The following is a 16,649-nucleotide window of genomic DNA, read 5'->3' as shown; positions in this document are numbered from 1 at the left end:
GGGCGCCTGGGTGGCTCAGTCGGTTGGGCGGCCGACTTCGGCTCAGGTCACGATCTCGCGGTCCATGAGTTCGAGCCCCGCGTCGGGCTCTGTGCTGACAGCTCGGAGCCTGGAGCCTGTTTCAGATTCTGTGTCTCCCTCTCTCTGACCCTCCCCCGTTCATGCTCTCTCTCTCTCTCTGTCTCAAAAATAAATAAACATTAAAAAAAAAAAAAAAAAAAACCCAGATTGAGATCCAGGCCTGAGGGATAAACCTTTGAAAGGTGCCTATGGCTGCCCAGCTGAGGAAAAGTGAGATGTGGCAGTTGCCGTGTTCGATTTATTCCCCTTCCCTGGTCTCAGTCTTCCCATCTGTAAAATTCCTTCATTCATCCCTCCATCCAACAAATATCTGTAAAGTGCTCACAACACCGGAACACCTATCGTAGGCACGGAGGGTAAGCAGCACACATAAACGGCACTTACGTTTTCATGGAAGAAAAGAGAGAAATATATAATCTGGTGTATGCACCATATACACACAGTGACACAGGTATGCAGGGGTGCAAGGGGGCATCAGAGTTACGGTTTATAGGAGATGGTTAGAAAAGCTTCTGATAAGGTGCCATTTGGCCAGAACAAGCCAGGTGGATCTGGGGGGGGGGGGGGGGGGGAAGGGCATCCCGGGAAGCAGGAACAGCAAGTGCAAAAGCTCATAGGCAGACGGGGGACAGGGCGGTAAGGAAGAGAGGAAAAAGATGAGTCAGAGGGGCTTAACAGGGGCCAGATCATGCAGGGCCTTGTGGCCCACATCAAGGGTGCACATTAGCTTCCTGTGGCTGCTCTAAAAAAATTACCACAAGCTTAGCAGCTTGAAACAACACACATTTATTCTACCGTTTTGGAGGTCTGTGTTGGCAGGGTTGTGTTCTTTCCGAAGGCTCTAGAAGAGAATCCGTTTCTAGAGGCTGCCGTTTCTTGGGCTCGTGGCCCCACGTCACACCACGCTTGCTGCCACTGTCGCGTCACCTTCTGCCTTCTGTCCTCGCGTGCCTCTCAAAAGGAGGGCCCTTGGGCCCACTTGGATAATCCAAGATAATCTCCCGTCTCAACATCCTCAATTTAATTCCATCTGCGAAGTCCCTCTTACTACGTAAGGTGACACAGTCACAGGTTACAGATTGCGACGCGGACCTCTTTGGGGGAGGAGAGACGTCACCCAGCCCACCCGAGCGGGAGACTATCAGGAGGGCGCTATGTTTCCTCCGGATGAACACGACGGTGGCGAGGCCGAGTGATCAGGTGTGGTTGGACTGAATATCTTGAAGACGGAGCCAAAAGGATGTGCTCACATGTAGAACCAGGGCTGCGAGGGGAAGAGAGAAGTGAGGGAGGATGGCAAAGGTTCGGTCCTGAACCACAGGAAAAAGGGAGCTGACGGCCCCGAGGGGAGGGCAGGTTGGCGAGGCGGGAGAAAGGCAGGCGTTTGTTGTAGGCAGGTTGACTGTAAGACGCCCGTGAAGGCTCCAAGTGGGGAGCAGCCGGCTAGACAGGGCTGGCGCACAGGCGAGACTCCAAGATGAGGGCGTAAACGTGGGGGCATCAGTGAAGGGGGATGTGGTGGGGCCGCCTCAGGAGTGTAGACAGGAAGGGGAAAAGTCAGGGCTGAGCGCCAGGGCATGGCAAGGTTAACGGGTTGGGAAAATGCAGACGGACCGACAAAGAATGAGGAGAAGCAGTTGTGAGGGAGGAGAAGCAGGAGAGTGAGTCTCAGAGGCCAAGGAGGAAAGGTAGCCGGCTGTGTTCCGTGCCCAGAAGGCCAGTAGGCCAGGCCTAAGAACGGACCCCTGGGTTTGCCACCATGGAGGTTGGTGATGATCCTGACGAGAGCTGTGCTATGGATTGAGTCATGCCCCCGCCCCCCATTTACAGTGGAGGCCCTACCCCCACAATGTGCCTGTATTTGGATATAGAGTCTAAGGAAGTAGTTAAGGTTAAATCAGGTCATAAGTGTGAGGCCCTGATCCAACAGGATGAGTGTCCCTGTAAGAGGAGACGCCAGAGAGCTCACACTGTCTCCCTCTCTCTCCACCGTGTGAGCATATGCGGCCAGAAGGCGGCCGTTCTCACCACAGGCAGAGGGTTCTCACCATGACCCAGATGGGCCAGAACCCTGGTCTTGGACTTCCAGCCTCCAGAACTGTCAGAAAATAGATTCCCGTGGCTAAGCCCCCTAGTCTGTGGTATTTCAGTTATGGCGGCCTGAGATAACTACAATAAGCTGTTTGGACAGAGTGGTAGGGTAGAGCCAGTTTGGAGCGGGTTCAAGAGTGGGAAGAGAGATTGGAGTGCAGACGTCTCTTTCTTGGCATGTCACTGCCAAGGGACCCTGAGAAGGTGGGGGCACAGGTGGTCCGGGACTGTTTTTAAGATGGGCTCACGCTCAAGTTTGCAGACAGGACATGGATGGACTAGGAGAGCAGGGCCGGAAACTGCTGGAGCTGCGTCCCCGAGCAGATGAGAGGCAGCCGGCTGCTTCAGCCAGGAGCCCAGGTGCTTTCCGTGGGTAGAGCACCTGACCCCTGATGCCGATGAGCCTCGGTGGTCCTCTTCCTGTGGCCCCCACCTCTCAGCAAGCTAGAGAGCAAGCTGAAGGTGAGGGTGAGGAGAAAACGTGGGCAATTGGAGGGGAAGGGGGTGTGAGGGGGCCAGGGAGGGAAGGAGGAAGAGGTGAGGGGAGAGAGGAGAGAGGAGGTTCTTCTTTACAAGGAGCCAGCCCCTGCCGGCAGAGAAGGATCTCAGGGACAGGGTCCTGCACACCCTCGGGACTGAGAGGGATGTGAGCTCAGATCTCCCCGGGTGAGAACCAAGGCTTCCCATGCCTGTGTCCTTACCTGTCTTATGGCCTAAAGGAGGGCACACGGATGGAAGTACTCCAGATGGTCGCTCAGAGCTCCCCTGTGGTCCCATGGTCGTCCCTGCCCTCTGCCCGGCACCCTCCACCCTGTCAGTGCGGCACCTGGGAACCTCCCGCCCCCACCCAGCCCAGCCAGTACCGACTAAACAGGGCCAGCAGCCCTTCCCCTGCACCCCTACCCTGCCCAGCCAGTACCTACTAAACTGGGCGGCGGGGAGAAGGGGATTCTGAGGGGCCCTGCTGTCCCCTCTCCCATCCCCACCCTCAGCCCTCCCCTGAGGATTGTGGGGGGGTGCCTGTCACTGCTCAGCTCCCCCTTTCCTCGTCCCCTCCTGTCTCCTTCCTGCTCTCCTCTCCCTGCTACCTCTCAGGGCCGGCAGGGTGGACGTCATCCAGTGGGGGGGCACCAGTTGAGCTGGAGGACTGGTGACTAGTACTCTCAGCCTTGAGTGCGGCGGCCGGCCTGTCAGCGGGCACTCTTGTCCTTCCCTGCCCTCCCTGCCCCTCTCTCGGTTCCTCTCTCTGTTCCCTCCTGCCACTCAGAGCCACACGCTGACCGCCAGTCGCCGAGACCTTGCTCAGGGCCAGCAGGCCCCCTGTGTCTCCCTGTGACAGGGAGTGGGGCCCCAGGAGGCTGGCCCTCTGTGCTATGCTGCTCCTGCCACCGGCCTTCCTCTCACACTTGTTCTCACTCATTTCCTGCCGCCCCCACCCACGCTGCCGCTGGACGGGACCCGGAAAAGGACATCCTGCAAATGTCTCAGACAAGCATGGCCTCCTCCGGAAGGTCTTTTAGAGCCCATCTGGGACCCCCTCCTCAAGGCCGTGTCCTGGGAGACCCATTCCAGCTCTATGCCTGCCTGGAGGTGACCCTGACTGAGTCACTGTCCCTCTCTGGGTTTCAGGGTCCAGCGGGGATGGATGGTGGCCTCACTTCTGGGCTGAGATGTGAGTCGGCAGGCCCCTGTAGGGATTATGGGGAGCTGGGCAGGGCACACTGCCCCCCGTGGGGCCTCCACATGGGGCTTTGGGGCCCCGCTATAGCAGGACCCCTCCTGGGGGTTCGGACCCTGAGTGGGGCTGGCTAAGGGGAAGTGACAGGCAGGTCACAGGGTGCCTTCTGCTGCAGGTCTGTCTGGAGCTAGGATCTCCAGCTGGCCAGTGGGCCACCCACTGCCTCCACAGCCCCCCTCCCTCCTCCATCTGCTGGCGGTTGGCCCCCGACCCCCTGAGGACAATAGGGTTTCCTGTGGGTCACACGGATCTGGCTGGAATCCCAGCTCTGCCCAGTCACATCACCTCTGACGGCAAAGGGTCGCAAGCTCCTGTCTCAAAGTGGCTTGACACTTCCCCTCACGGGGCTACCGGGCGTGTGAACGTAATCTTGATGGAACACAGTGCCTGGCCCCAGAGGCGCACCGCAAGGATGTGCTTTCTTCCCTGCCAAGCACAGGGTGTGGGGGGAGCAGCCCTGAGACACGCCAAGCGGCCCTGGGTGGGCAGGGAGGCATGTGCTGGCTCTCTTCCCCCCTCCCATACAAACCGTATGCAGCAGGGCCGGAGGCCACGCCACGATTCCCTCTGCGGATCGAGTCCCTCTCTGGGGACACCTGGGTAGCTCAGTCTACTAAGTGTCTAACTTCGGCTCAGGTCGTGATCTCACGGTTCATAGGCTCAGGCCCTTCATCGGGCTCTCTGCTATCAGGGCCCCTCTAATAAATTTCAACTTGATAGAAGAGCAACGTCCTGCAATACCAGGAGGTACGTGATGCTGGACGTCACATGATCACAGCTGCTTTGATATACAAGTGCTTTGATATATAAGCTTTGATATACAAGTGCTCGGGATTACAAGCATGTTTCCAGAATGAATCATGCCCACAAACCAAGGTTTTACTGTATTTTTATTTGGCCAACGATGGTCTTAAAAATAATAAATCAGGGGCGCCTGGGTGGTTCAGTTAAGCGTCCAGCTTCAGCTCAGGTCACGATCTCACGGTTTGTGAGTTCGAGCCCCGCGTCGGGCTCTGTGCTGACAGCTCAGAGCCTGGAGCCTGCTTCCGATTCTCTGTCTCCCTCTCTCTCTGCTCCTCCCCTGCTCCCACTCTGTCTTTCTCTCTCTCTCAAAGATAAATAAACATAAGAAGAAAGCATTAAAAAATATGTAAATAAATAAATAAATCACAAACATCTTTTGCTTTTCATTTATCATCGCAAAATACCCACTGTGTTAATTTCCTATTGCTGCTGTAGAAAATTGCCACAAACTCAATGGCTTAAAACAACGTGTTTATTAACTTGGTGTTCTAGAAATCAGAAGTCTGAAATAGGTCTCATAGGACAGAAATCCAGGTGTCAGCAAGGCTGCGTTCCTTCTTTTTTTTTTTTTAATTTTTTTTTTAACATTTATTTTTGAGACAGAGAGAGCATGAACAGGGGAGGGTCAGAGAAAGAGGGAGACACAGAATCTGAAACAGGCTCCAGGCTCTGAGCTGTCAACACAGAGCCCGACGCGGGGCTCGAACCCACGGACCGCGAGATCGTGACCTGAGCCGAAGTCGGACGCTTAACCGACTGAGCCACCCAGGCTCCCCAAGGCTGCGTTCCTTCTGATGGCTCTGGCGGAGAATCTGCTCCTTGTCTTTTCCAGTTTCTAGACGCGGCCCACGTTCCGTGGTTTGTGGTCTCCTTCCGTCTTCAAAGCCAGCAGTGAATCACTGTGACCCGTGATCTTCTTTGTCCCATCTCCTTCTTCAACCCTGCCTTCTGCCTCCTTCTTTCGCGTGCAAGGACCTGTAATTGCTTTGGACCCACCTGGATCATCCAGGATAACCTCCCCAAATCAAGATCCTTGATTTAATCACATCTGCAAAGTCCCTTTTGCCATATAAGGCAACATATTCACTGGCTCCAAAGATTAGGATGTGGACATTTTGGGGGGCCATTATTCTGACAACAACCCCCACTGTGACCAGTCTCAGAAATACAAAGACTAAGGTCATTAAACGTCACCATCTAGTGTTTGTCTTCTCAGCATTTTGCCCTGTTGCCTTCCAGTATTTTCCTATGAGGGTATTTTTTGATGTAATGGAAATTACATATAATACTTACACACCTTTTCACGTAATATTCCCCTGTCATTGAACTCAGTAGACGATTTAAGGGTAGCGGATGCTTCCATCACACGGGTGCACTGTGAATCATTCCACCTGTCCATTATTGTCAGCCATGGTCTCTCATGGTCATATCACATGAAGTGGAATGATGGAGGCCAGCTCACATTTACTGAGCCTTTACTATGCACCGGGCACCGATCGAAGCATTGTACTTGGATGAACTCCGACACTCACGACAACCCTGTGAGGTGGATACTGTTATGACAGGTACTGGAACAGATGAGGAATGAAGCCTTCTCGAGAAGGTGAAGCAAACTGCCCCAGGTTTGGGTGATGCTGTGGATTACCTCATTCAACCCTCGCGATTCTATGAGGCGGTCTGTAAATTGACCGGAGCCACGCTGGTCAGTTTGAATCGCTGGCAGGTCTGTGTGGAGGCCAATCGTTGGCAGGGAGGGCTGCAGGCTCCTGACCCACAAGTCCACCTTGCCAGCTGAGCCCCGTGAATACAAAACCCAGGCAGATCATGCTATCAGCAAGCAGGTGCCAAAGCAGGTGCACGGTCTGGGATGGGGTGGGGGTGGGGTGGGTCCCAGCTCTCCGGCATCCCGGGTGCCGAGAAGCACTCCCAGGAAGGGACTGGTACGACAGGATTCTGATGGCAAGATTCAGAATTCAGCTTCCCTCTGGTCAGATCAGACATCAAAACCTTCAAAGGAATCTGGACACAGAACTAGATTGGGTCTTTGGTCCTGGGCTACTCCTGGAGTGCTGGGCATGTCAGAGGTGCCTGTACAGTCTTGCCAGCCAATCCACACTAACGCTTTAACACCAGTGATTTCGCCCCCCCAAAAAAGAGCATTTTTCATATCCATTGTACTAATTAGCACCCTCCCCAAACCCTCTGGACCTGGTGGAAGATATAGTAGCTGAGCAGGTCATAGCTGCCTCTTAGACCAGGGGCTTCTGATTAGTCTTTCAGATGCTGACCAACCAGCCCTGGAGTGTATATTCCTGCTTAGACTTCTTTAAGCGTTAAGTAGTCATCTCTAGGTGCACATCAAAATTAATATATGTTGCACTGCCCTTGCTGAAGTATGTTAACATAATTAAAAACAATACAAAAGGTAGATGCAGTGATTAGCCCCATTTTGTAGACGGGAAAACTGAAACAGAGTGACCAAGTGACTTGCCAATGAGCATGACCTGTATTCCATCCAGGATCCATCTGATTCCACTCGCCTCCCTGCAGGAACCAGGGCAAACACATGAACATTTTTAATGCCCTTGATAAGCATTAATAAACTGCCCTCCCACTGGACTCTCTCACCTGTGAGATGTAACAGTGTCTGCTCACTATGGGGGTTCTAGTTCCTAACCGGCCACTCAGAGGGTCATCTGTAGCCAGCGGAAGCCCCAGATCTGGGCTCCTCTAGCCCTTCTGTTGTATGGCCAACGTGGGAGGCATTTGAGGCTCACAGCAGGGGAGTCTGGGGCTGTCTGCCCTTCAGCATCATTCCTTCCCTAGTTTGTCCAGGGAACTAGCAGATGGCAGGTATCTGCCTGGCCTGTGGTGTCCACCAAGAACCCTCATCACCTCTGGAAGCCCTTACCATTCACTCAACATATACTCGCCTCATCTATCCCTAAATACCTACTGAGCATTTACTCTGGGCCAGGACATCCTTCCAGATCTCTGCCCTGGTCTGGGGCCCTGAGATCCTTTTACTTCTTATCTTTTTTTAATGCTGATTTATTTTTGAGAGAGAGAGAGAGAGAGAGAGCATGAGCAGGGGAGGGGCAGAGAAAGAGGGAGACAAAGGATCAGAAGCAGGCTCCGCGCTGACAACACAGGGCTTGATGCGAGGCTCGAACCCACGAACTGCAAGATCATGACCCGAGCCGAAGTCGGATGCTTAACTGACTGAGCCACCCAGGCGCCCCCGTTTTCCTTCTGATCATAGTGAGATCATAGGTGAATCACTTCCCTCTCTGGACCTCAGTTTCCTCATCTGTAAGAAAGGCAAGACAGGGCTTGACTAAATGACCCCTGATCCTTTGTAATCTTAAACATTACCAAATTTAGGGGTTATTGGGACCTCTCCCAAAGGGACAGTGGTAGGGTTGGGGACAGTGTGAAGTGCCTGGCATAGAAGATTCTCAGATAAAGATGAGGCTTCAGGAGCTTGAACACTAGAGTGTGCTGGACTTAGGGACTCCCAACTAAAGAGCAGAGTTTAGAAAGGGGAAAATGGTACCACCACAGCGGAGAAACCCGGCACACGATCAAGGTCAATGTCACCAGCAGTAAGTCATGTGGATGGCATGTACCCCCAGTGGGATGGGATGGGATGGGAAGGCACCTCACCTCTGGGGTCTGCTTCCCCCAAGACCATTACCCTAGTTTAGTAATGAGAAAACATCAGAAAAACCTATATTGAGGAACTTTCTACAAAATATCTGACCAAGTCTCCTCAAAACTGTCAAGAGCGTGACAAACAAGGAAAGTCTGAGAAACTAACCAGAGGAGTTCACGGAGACACGACCACCGCATGTGATGTGGTGTGGGTTCCGGGGTGGGATCCTGGAACAAGAAAGGGACATTAGCGTTGTAAATTAGTGGGGTCTGAATAAAGTCTGAAGTTTAATCAATAGTCATGTAGCAATATTGCTTCTTTAGCGGTGACATGTGCCAGGTAATATAAGGTGTTACTATTAGGGGAAACTGAGTGAGGGGGTATGGGTATCGGTATTGTCTTTGCAACTTTTCGGTATAGCTAAAATTATTCCAAAATTAAAAGTATGTGCTGTTTTTTGTTTTTGTTTTTGTTTTTTTTTTTAAGTGAGATCTGGGCCAACAAACACAGGAAAAGATGTTCAACATCATTAGTCATAAGGGAAATGCAAATCAAATCCACAAGGAGACACAACTTCACACCCACTAGGATGGCTATAATCAAAAAGACAGACAACAACAAGTGTTGGCAAGGATGTGGAGAAATTGGAGCCCTTATCTACTGCTGGCGGGACTGCTGGTGGGACTGCAAAATGGTGCCGTCTGGCAGTTTCTTAAAAAGTTAAACATAGAATTACAGGTAGTATTTATCTAGGTATTTATCTGAAGAAAAGGAAATACCTGTCCGTACGAAGACTTGCGTATGAATGCCCAGAGTTGCTTCATTCGTAACAGCCACAAAGTGGAAAGAACTCAAATGTCCATCGGCAAATGAATGGGTAAACGGGTTGTGATGCAGCCGCACAAGGGGGTACCAGTGGCGATAGGAAGGAAGGAGCTGTCGAGATGTACAGCCAACGTGGATGGATTTCAGACTACCGATGATAAGTTAAAGAAGCCAAGGGAGAACGTACTGTAGGATTCCATTTACAGAAAACTCTAGAAAATGCAAACTCATCCATGGTGACAGAAAGCAGGGCCCCTGGGTGGCTCAGTCGCTTGAGGGTCCGACTCTTGATTTCATCTCAGATCACAATCTCAGAGTCGTGGGTCTCTTGATTTCGGCTCAAGTCATGATCCCAGGGTCGTGGGATCCAGCCCCACGTCAGGCTTTGCACTAAGTGTGGATCCTGCTTAAGATTCTCCCTCCAGCTCTGCCCCTCTCCCCACCCTGCTTTCTCTTTCTCTAGAATAAAAAAAAAAAAAAAACAGACCAGAGGTTGCCTGGGGCAGGTGGGTGGGTAGTGATGCAGGTGGAGATGGGAGAGGAGCGAGAAGGAGGGGTTACAAAGAGGAGACGGAAATTTTAGGGGATGATGAGTGTGTTCACTATCTCGGTTGTAGGGATGGCTTCACAGCCATCAAAACGTATCGCGTAGCTCGTCGGTTGAGCATCCAACTTCCGCTCCGGTCATGATCTTGCAGTTTGTGAGTTTGAGCCCTGCATCAGGCTCTGTGCTGTCGGGCAGATCCCACTTCGGACCCTCTGTCCCCCTGGCTCTCTGCCCCTCCCCCACTTGAGCTCTTTGTCTCAAAAACAAACAAACAAACAAACAAACATTAAAAAAAGCAAGTAAAGCCCGACTGGATCAGTGGATCCAGTGGACTCTTGATCTTGGGGTTGTGAGTTCAGGCCCCACGCTGGGTGTAGAGATCACTTAAATAAATAAACAAACCTTAAAAGAATAAAATAAAAAGTAAAATGCGAAGCCGGAGTATGGGGTCAAGGAAAGCATGGCCTCAGTCTCCTTGCCTGTAATGTGGGGTGATCTCATGTGCCCTGTCCCCTCTGAGGGCCCAGGGTGAGGTGGGGGCCAGTGGGAGCCCCTCCCCTGGCCCAAAGTGCTGAGCTCCTAAACCTCACAGCTGGACAGCTGCAGGACCCTGGCTACTGACCCTCTAGGGAGGGGACATTGTGAGGCCCCTCCCAGTGTCGGGGGTGGGGGAGGGGGATGGGGGGAGTCCACTTACTCCCTCTCTTTTTTCTTCCTGAAGGAAAAAAAAATGCATGATGCTACATGTACTTTGGGGATTTTTCAACACAATTGTCTAAAAATAGCCTGGGCCACTACAGCCCAATTCCTTTTTAGGAAGGGTTTCGGCGGCCCAGCCCGTCCTGGAGGCCGGCTCAGGAAGCGGAGGCTTGGCTGAATGGGGCCTCGGGCCCGGGCCACGGACCGAGGCCACAGGGACGCTCCCCTTTCCCGTGGTTGAGTGGACAGGACAGGCTCTGGAAAGCCACAACCTGACCGAGGGCCCACCTGAGCCAAGCCCCGGGCTTCAGCACCCTCCATTTCCTCAGGGTGCAGGCACCAGGTTGCACCCCCTGAGCAGTGAAGGTTATCACGTGTATGTCCCTGGACAGGTGGCAGCATCCAGGCTTGCCAGCCTACATTTCATGATTAATAATCCTCACAATGTGGGTGTGCGGGTGGCTCAGTCAGTTGAGCATCTGACTCTTGATTTCGCCTCCGGTAATGGTCTCACGCTTGCTGGGATCGAGCTTCGCATCGGACTCTGCTGAGAGCGTAGATCCTGCTCGGGATTCTCTCTCTCTCTCTCTCTCTCTCTCTCTCTCTCTCTCTCCCCCTTTGCTCCTCCCCCACTCACTCTGTCTCTCTCTCTTTCTCTCAAAATAAACTTAATAGTAAATAATCCTCATAACAACCCTGTGAGAACATACTCACGTTATGCCTGTTAAAGGGCTGAAATGTGACTCCCACCAACAAATCACTAGATTGAAGTCCTAAATCCCCCAGTACCTCTGAGTATGACTGTATTTGAACATAGGGTCTTTAAAGAGGTGATTCCAGGAGGCCATTAGGGTGAGCTCTGATGTCCTTAAAAGGAGATTAAGGCACAGACACGCACAGGGGGATGACCACGAGAGGACACGGGGAGAAGGCGGCCACCTACAAGCCAAGGAGCGAGGCCTCAGAAGGAACCAGCCCTGTGGACACCTTGACATAGGCCTTCCAGCCTCCAGACTGTGAGTCACGGAACGTCCATTGTTTTAAGTCCTGGTCTGTGGGACTTTGTCACGGCAGCACGGGCAGACCAATACATGCCCTGTGACAGCCGAAAAGGCCAAAGCTTCGGAGAGGCTAAGAATCGTATCCAGGGTCGCACAGCTGATGAACGAGCGGCTGGGGCAGAGCTGGAAGCCAGGACCCTCCATCTCCCACACTCTTTCCAGCAAGATCTCTGGAAAGGAGAGCAGAGCCCTTCTCACTGCCTCTCCTCACAGACAGCCCCAGCCCACCCCCAGTGCTCAGGGGCGGGAGGGACAGAGTGACAAACGCCCTAGACTCCGGACCCTCTGCCGGCCCTGTGCGGCTCAGCAGGCCAGGGAGGGGCCAGGCCCAGCGCCCGTGGCCCTTTCTCCTGCCGTCTCCTCCTGCAGCTGCCTGGTCCTCAGCCCCATGTGGTCCATGCTCTGCCGGGGACCCCATGTGGATACGGGCCTCCTGCGTGGCTGTTCCCAACTCACCCCGGAGGATGGGTCGTGGGTGAGCCAGGAGCTCCGCTCGAGAGCATCAGGCACTCAGTCTATCGGGACAGAGACGAGTGTCTAATTTGGGCCCTGCACCCTCAGCCGGAAGTGAGGCAGGGGGTCTGGTCCTGGAACCAGCAGGTCTAGGGGGGACTCCGCCTCACTGCTGTGCCGCGGGCAGAACGCAGGATGCCCCCAGCTTCATCTCCAGAGTGGGTGGCAATGCGCCCTGACTCACAGGGCTGTCTGGAGGGTTAACTAGGACACCCTTTCTCTCCCCAACCCTTCCCTCCCTCCAACCTCACTTCCCCTCCCCCTGCCCCCCTGAGAAGAGCCGACACAATCCACCCTCTGCCCCTCCCCGGACCCCTGAGCCAGGTGGCAAGGGTGCAAGAGCTCCTTCCGCGGCCTGCCTGGCACAGAGCAGACACCCTCAGACGTGGCACCGAACAGAGAGACGGACAGGCTACGCTGTCACAGTAACGGGGCACTCTGGCTGAGACTCCCCTAGAAGGAACTGGGGGCTGGGATACTACACATACAGCACTTAAAACAGGAAGCCCTCACCGGGGGCCATAGCCCCGGGCACTGGAGGTAGCCGTCGTGGGTTCGAGTTCCGACTCCACCGCGGGTCAGCTGTGTGACCTTGGGTCTGTCTCTTGCCCTCCCGGCTTACTCGCCTGTAAATAGGAGGGTAGTAGAGGTACCTAATGTATCCGTTTGTTATAAAAACCAAACACGATCATACGCTGAGAGCGCGAAGCACTAGCCCCATTCGCAGGAAGCACGCAGTAAGCATCAGCGATGTAGCTCAGGGAGGCAAGGCGCGAGGAGAGCCGGGCACCCCATAGGAGCTGGCCCGGGTCTCAGTTCCTCCAGCCAGGGACTGAGAAGGTGGGGCTCCTGAGGGTTGCTATCTTTACTGCTGTGTTGTCTTCCTTAGGCCAGTGTGGGACAGCCGTGGGGGCCCCGGGGAACGTGGGAACAGCCGAGGGTGCCCCAACCGTGATGTCAGGCGGCTCACCCCTCCCAAGCCTCAGTTGGTCGCTTGTGTGGGGACTGTCCCCCGCCCCCAAACACTTTTGTGAGCTGTGGGAAACAGCAGAGACCTCAGGAGGCCCTCTTCACTCAGGCCTCCAAGGCACCCAACCCCACAAGGTGGCCGTCCCCGAGAGGCTGGGTTCCCCGCTCAAGGCCTCGGCAGGAATGAACCTGGGCTCTGCACCCCAGCTGGGCTGCAAGGCCCTGGCCATAACCACCCCTCTTCTGCCCCCTTCCCTGGCCCCCACCCTGCCCCCACCCCCCAGAAGTTCTCTCCGAGCTCCTGGGAGGAGGCCAGTGGCCCTGGCGTGTGACAGTGTTTGGCTTTGTCCCGTCAGAAGAGCAATTTTTTCCTCTCCTTGGCTGTACTTTCTTTGAATGACTTTCTGGCTCAGGGCCCAAGCTGGATCAAAGACTCCCTGGTGGGGAGGACAACAGGACAGTGTGTTTGTTGTGAGAAAATCATAGAGGTGAGGCCTGTGGCCGAGCGGTGGGACTGCCCTGAGCTCCAGTTGGGAGTGCGGGGCCGAATCTCCTTCCACCAGCGGTGGGGAAAGAGGAAGTGAGGACAGAGAACAGGAGGGAGGAGGGAGGCACCCTTCAGCGTAAGGTGAGAGCAGGAGGGCTCCCCAGCGTGTCTGCCATGACCGGGCAACCTGTGGGCTGCAGCCTGAGGTCCCAGTGGACCTCTGTCCTTCAGGACGACCTGAAAGATCCGCTTGGACAAGGAAGAGGGGGTGGTGGGGGGAGGAGCCTGGAACCATCTCTGTGAGCTTCTGACTTCCTTTGCCTTCCTTCTGTCCCACTCAGGCCCCCAGCCCTGTCCCCCAGGCTGCCCAGAGGGAGAAGGCTGGAAAGCGCCCCCTTGTCTGGGGGCTCTTGGCAGCAAAGGAAAGGGAAGCTCTTCTCAGGAGCAGCTGCACCAATATTGGCTCTCGAAGACTCCGGGAGGGAAAGGGCTGGGGGCCTGGAAGGCACTGGTCGTCGCAGCCTGGAGCAGCCGGGCGGGGTGAGGCCCGCGTAGGTGGTAAACAGGTGGCCCACCCCTGGGGAGCTGTTGCCCATGCTGCTGATGAAGTTGTTTTGGAGAAGGGAGCGGGAGGCCCCAGGGCCCCAGGGAGCCGGAGGGAGCGGAGGGAGCTGTCTGTCGCACAGGGGCATCCTTGCTGGAAGAGCCCATGTGACTGGCCTGTGTGGCTGTGCACACCCACCCCTGCACGTACACCCTGCAGGCACACCTCTGCACACATGCCCCTGCCCACACGCAGCCCTCCGACGCCCAGAGCACTGTGCGAGGCCACACGAGAGAGCAAGAAGGCTGATTCGGGCCCCAGCTTCGCCACAGCTTGGCTCACGACTCTGGCACATCACTCAAGCTCTCTGAGCCTCGGTTTCCCCGTCTGCTGGGTGGAGCCAGGACTCTGGCCCACCCTCTGGGTTATCGTGAGACTTGACATCGTAATTGCCAGTTTAGCCAGTCATCGTTATCGTCCCCCATTTAGTTAAGGAAACCGCCCCTCTGCTAGGGTAGGGAGAACCCGAAAGACCCGGGCCAAGTCGGAGGACCTGGACTTGAACCACATTCTACCCCAGAGATCACGTGTACATATACTTGACTCATCTATCATCCGTCCACACACATCTGTGGGTGTGAGCACATACACGCGGCAGTGACAATGGCCGCTGAGCCAGGTCCTTTACATACGCTCCCACAGAGGAAGTCATACTTCACTGCCTCCCTAACATGTTTTGTTACAAGTATCAGAATCCAGCTAACCCACTAGTACAGTAATTGCTTATTTAACGAGGACCTCGGGCATAGGGGACTTCTGGGCGGTTCGGCAACTTAGTGAGATCGTCAAGGACCCAGGTTCTTTCCACCTCTCGGCCCATCATCTTCAGCGTTAACATGGTGTCACATAGTTACAGGATGGCTGCCACAGTTCTGGACATCGTGTCTGCATTCCAGCATGAAAGGAGAGGAAAGGTGGCCTAAGAGAAGTCTCCTTTCATACCTGTCCCTTTTATGAAGAAACAAAAGCTCTCCCAGATGCCACCCTCACTCCCTCCCCACAGACTTTACCTTATATTTCATAACCCGGAACTGGGTCACTGGCCACCTAGAGCTGCAAGGGAGGCCGGGAAAGAGAGACTCTGGCAAAGGGGCACAGGACCAGCAGTGAGGCAAGATTCATCCCCTGGGCCCTGGCACTCTCTGCTGTTTTGAACCAAATCGGGATTCTAATGGCCAAGAAGAGGAGGGGAAGGGCCAGTTCAAATGCCTGGCATCTGCCCCCCCTTCAGCCATGAGCTCCATCCCCCGTCCCTCCTCCAGGGGGCAATGTGAGGACAAGAGACACAGAAGGCACAGGAGTTTTGAACTCCCTGGGGGAGGGAAAGGGACCCCAAATTCCATTGCAGCTGTGTCCCTAAAGGTGGCAAACCCAGCCAGGAACAGGCTTGCTGAAGCCACCTTGCTGGAAGCAGGAAGGGGCCATTTACCTGGCTGTGCCCTCCCAGGCCCCAGAATCTTGATCATGATGTCCCGTGTCCCCAAACAGCATCTAGTGCCTCAGCCTCTGTTCTTCCTACCATGACACATCCACTGGCGGCATTCCCGCGAGGGTCCCTCTCCTCCCCAGCCCCCACCAAAACCTCTGCCTGCCTATGTGCGATGATGTCCCAGGGTCACCCAGAATCCCCTTTAACTTTGAAAAACAGGAAGTCATTTAGAAGCCCAGATGCCTTGGTATGACCCCTCTCTGCCGACTCCACGGCTCCAGGGACCCCTGGGAACCAAGAAGCCCTGAGGCGACAGCACTTTATGAAGATGGTTTGATGGGGACAGCTGCCTATCAGGCACCTTCTGAAACAAAAGTTAGTACGTCTGCCCTTCGGTGAACACATCTGAGCGTGGAGAATCATGGCTGAGCCTGGACAGTGCGGCTTAGTCATCAGGATCCAATCTTTCCTCTCCAGGGACCTGTGACAAGCCTTTTCTTGGAGACTTCCCGGTTCCGGTTTCCAGAATTTTGCTGATACCCTGTGCACCCAGTGAGCTCTGGTCCAGGCCATGGGTTCTGGGAAGAAGCCATTCCTGAGGCAAGACCCGTGTCACCAAATGCACATTTGGGGTCCCTGAACGTGCAAATGCTCTCAGCTCCCTCTCTGGCCAGCTCCTTGTCAGCTGTCATGGGCTCCCTTCCTTCAAGGCACTCTGCCTTCTTGGCCACCTGCCTAACTACAATGGCTTCTTCCTTTATGTTTGTCTCAAACATTGAATATGACGGAATCCTTCCGGGTCAGAGTCTTAGATGGAAACAAAGATCCCCCTTGGGGATCACGGCCCTGGGATGCTTGCCGCTGGAGTCGCCGGAGCCCCACGTGGGACACACTTCACACCCCGGCCCACATCCCCTCCGGGCTCTGTCCTCCTTGCACATCGAGCCGTCATCTGCGGCACCCTTCCAGCTGCCGTTCTGAGAATTGAGCTTCCCCTAAGTGCTTTGGGGTGGTAAGGATGTGACACTACATCTCGATGGCCCTTCCCTCTGAGGCGGCTGGTGCCAGAGAAGGCTGGGTGTGAAGGATGCATATGCAGTGATCCAAGGAGAAGGAGTCCCCACCGTGTCAGCAGCTGGCCTCCCT

General features: G+C 54.7%; 1 long non-coding RNA gene across 1 annotated transcript; it reads right to left on the bottom strand.

Annotated features, from left to right (window-relative positions):
* Positions 1-852: 852 nt before the first annotated feature.
* LOC122223049 lies at positions 853-3,588 on the bottom strand. Its single transcript, XR_006204018.1, has 3 exons — positions 3,261-3,588; positions 2,874-2,885; positions 853-1,345 (listed from the first exon to the last, which is right to left on the bottom strand). It is a non-coding gene; the product is annotated as an uncharacterized LOC122223049 (long non-coding RNA).
* Positions 3,589-16,649: the final 13,061 nt, after the last annotated feature.

The sequence above is a fragment of the Panthera leo genome, chromosome B3, assembly GCF_018350215.1.
Source record: "Panthera leo isolate Ple1 chromosome B3, P.leo_Ple1_pat1.1, whole genome shotgun sequence".
NCBI lineage: Eukaryota > Metazoa > Chordata > Mammalia > Carnivora > Felidae > Panthera > Panthera leo.
Note: the sequence above shows the minus strand (reverse complement) of the source record. Positions and strands in the feature narration are given on the sequence as shown.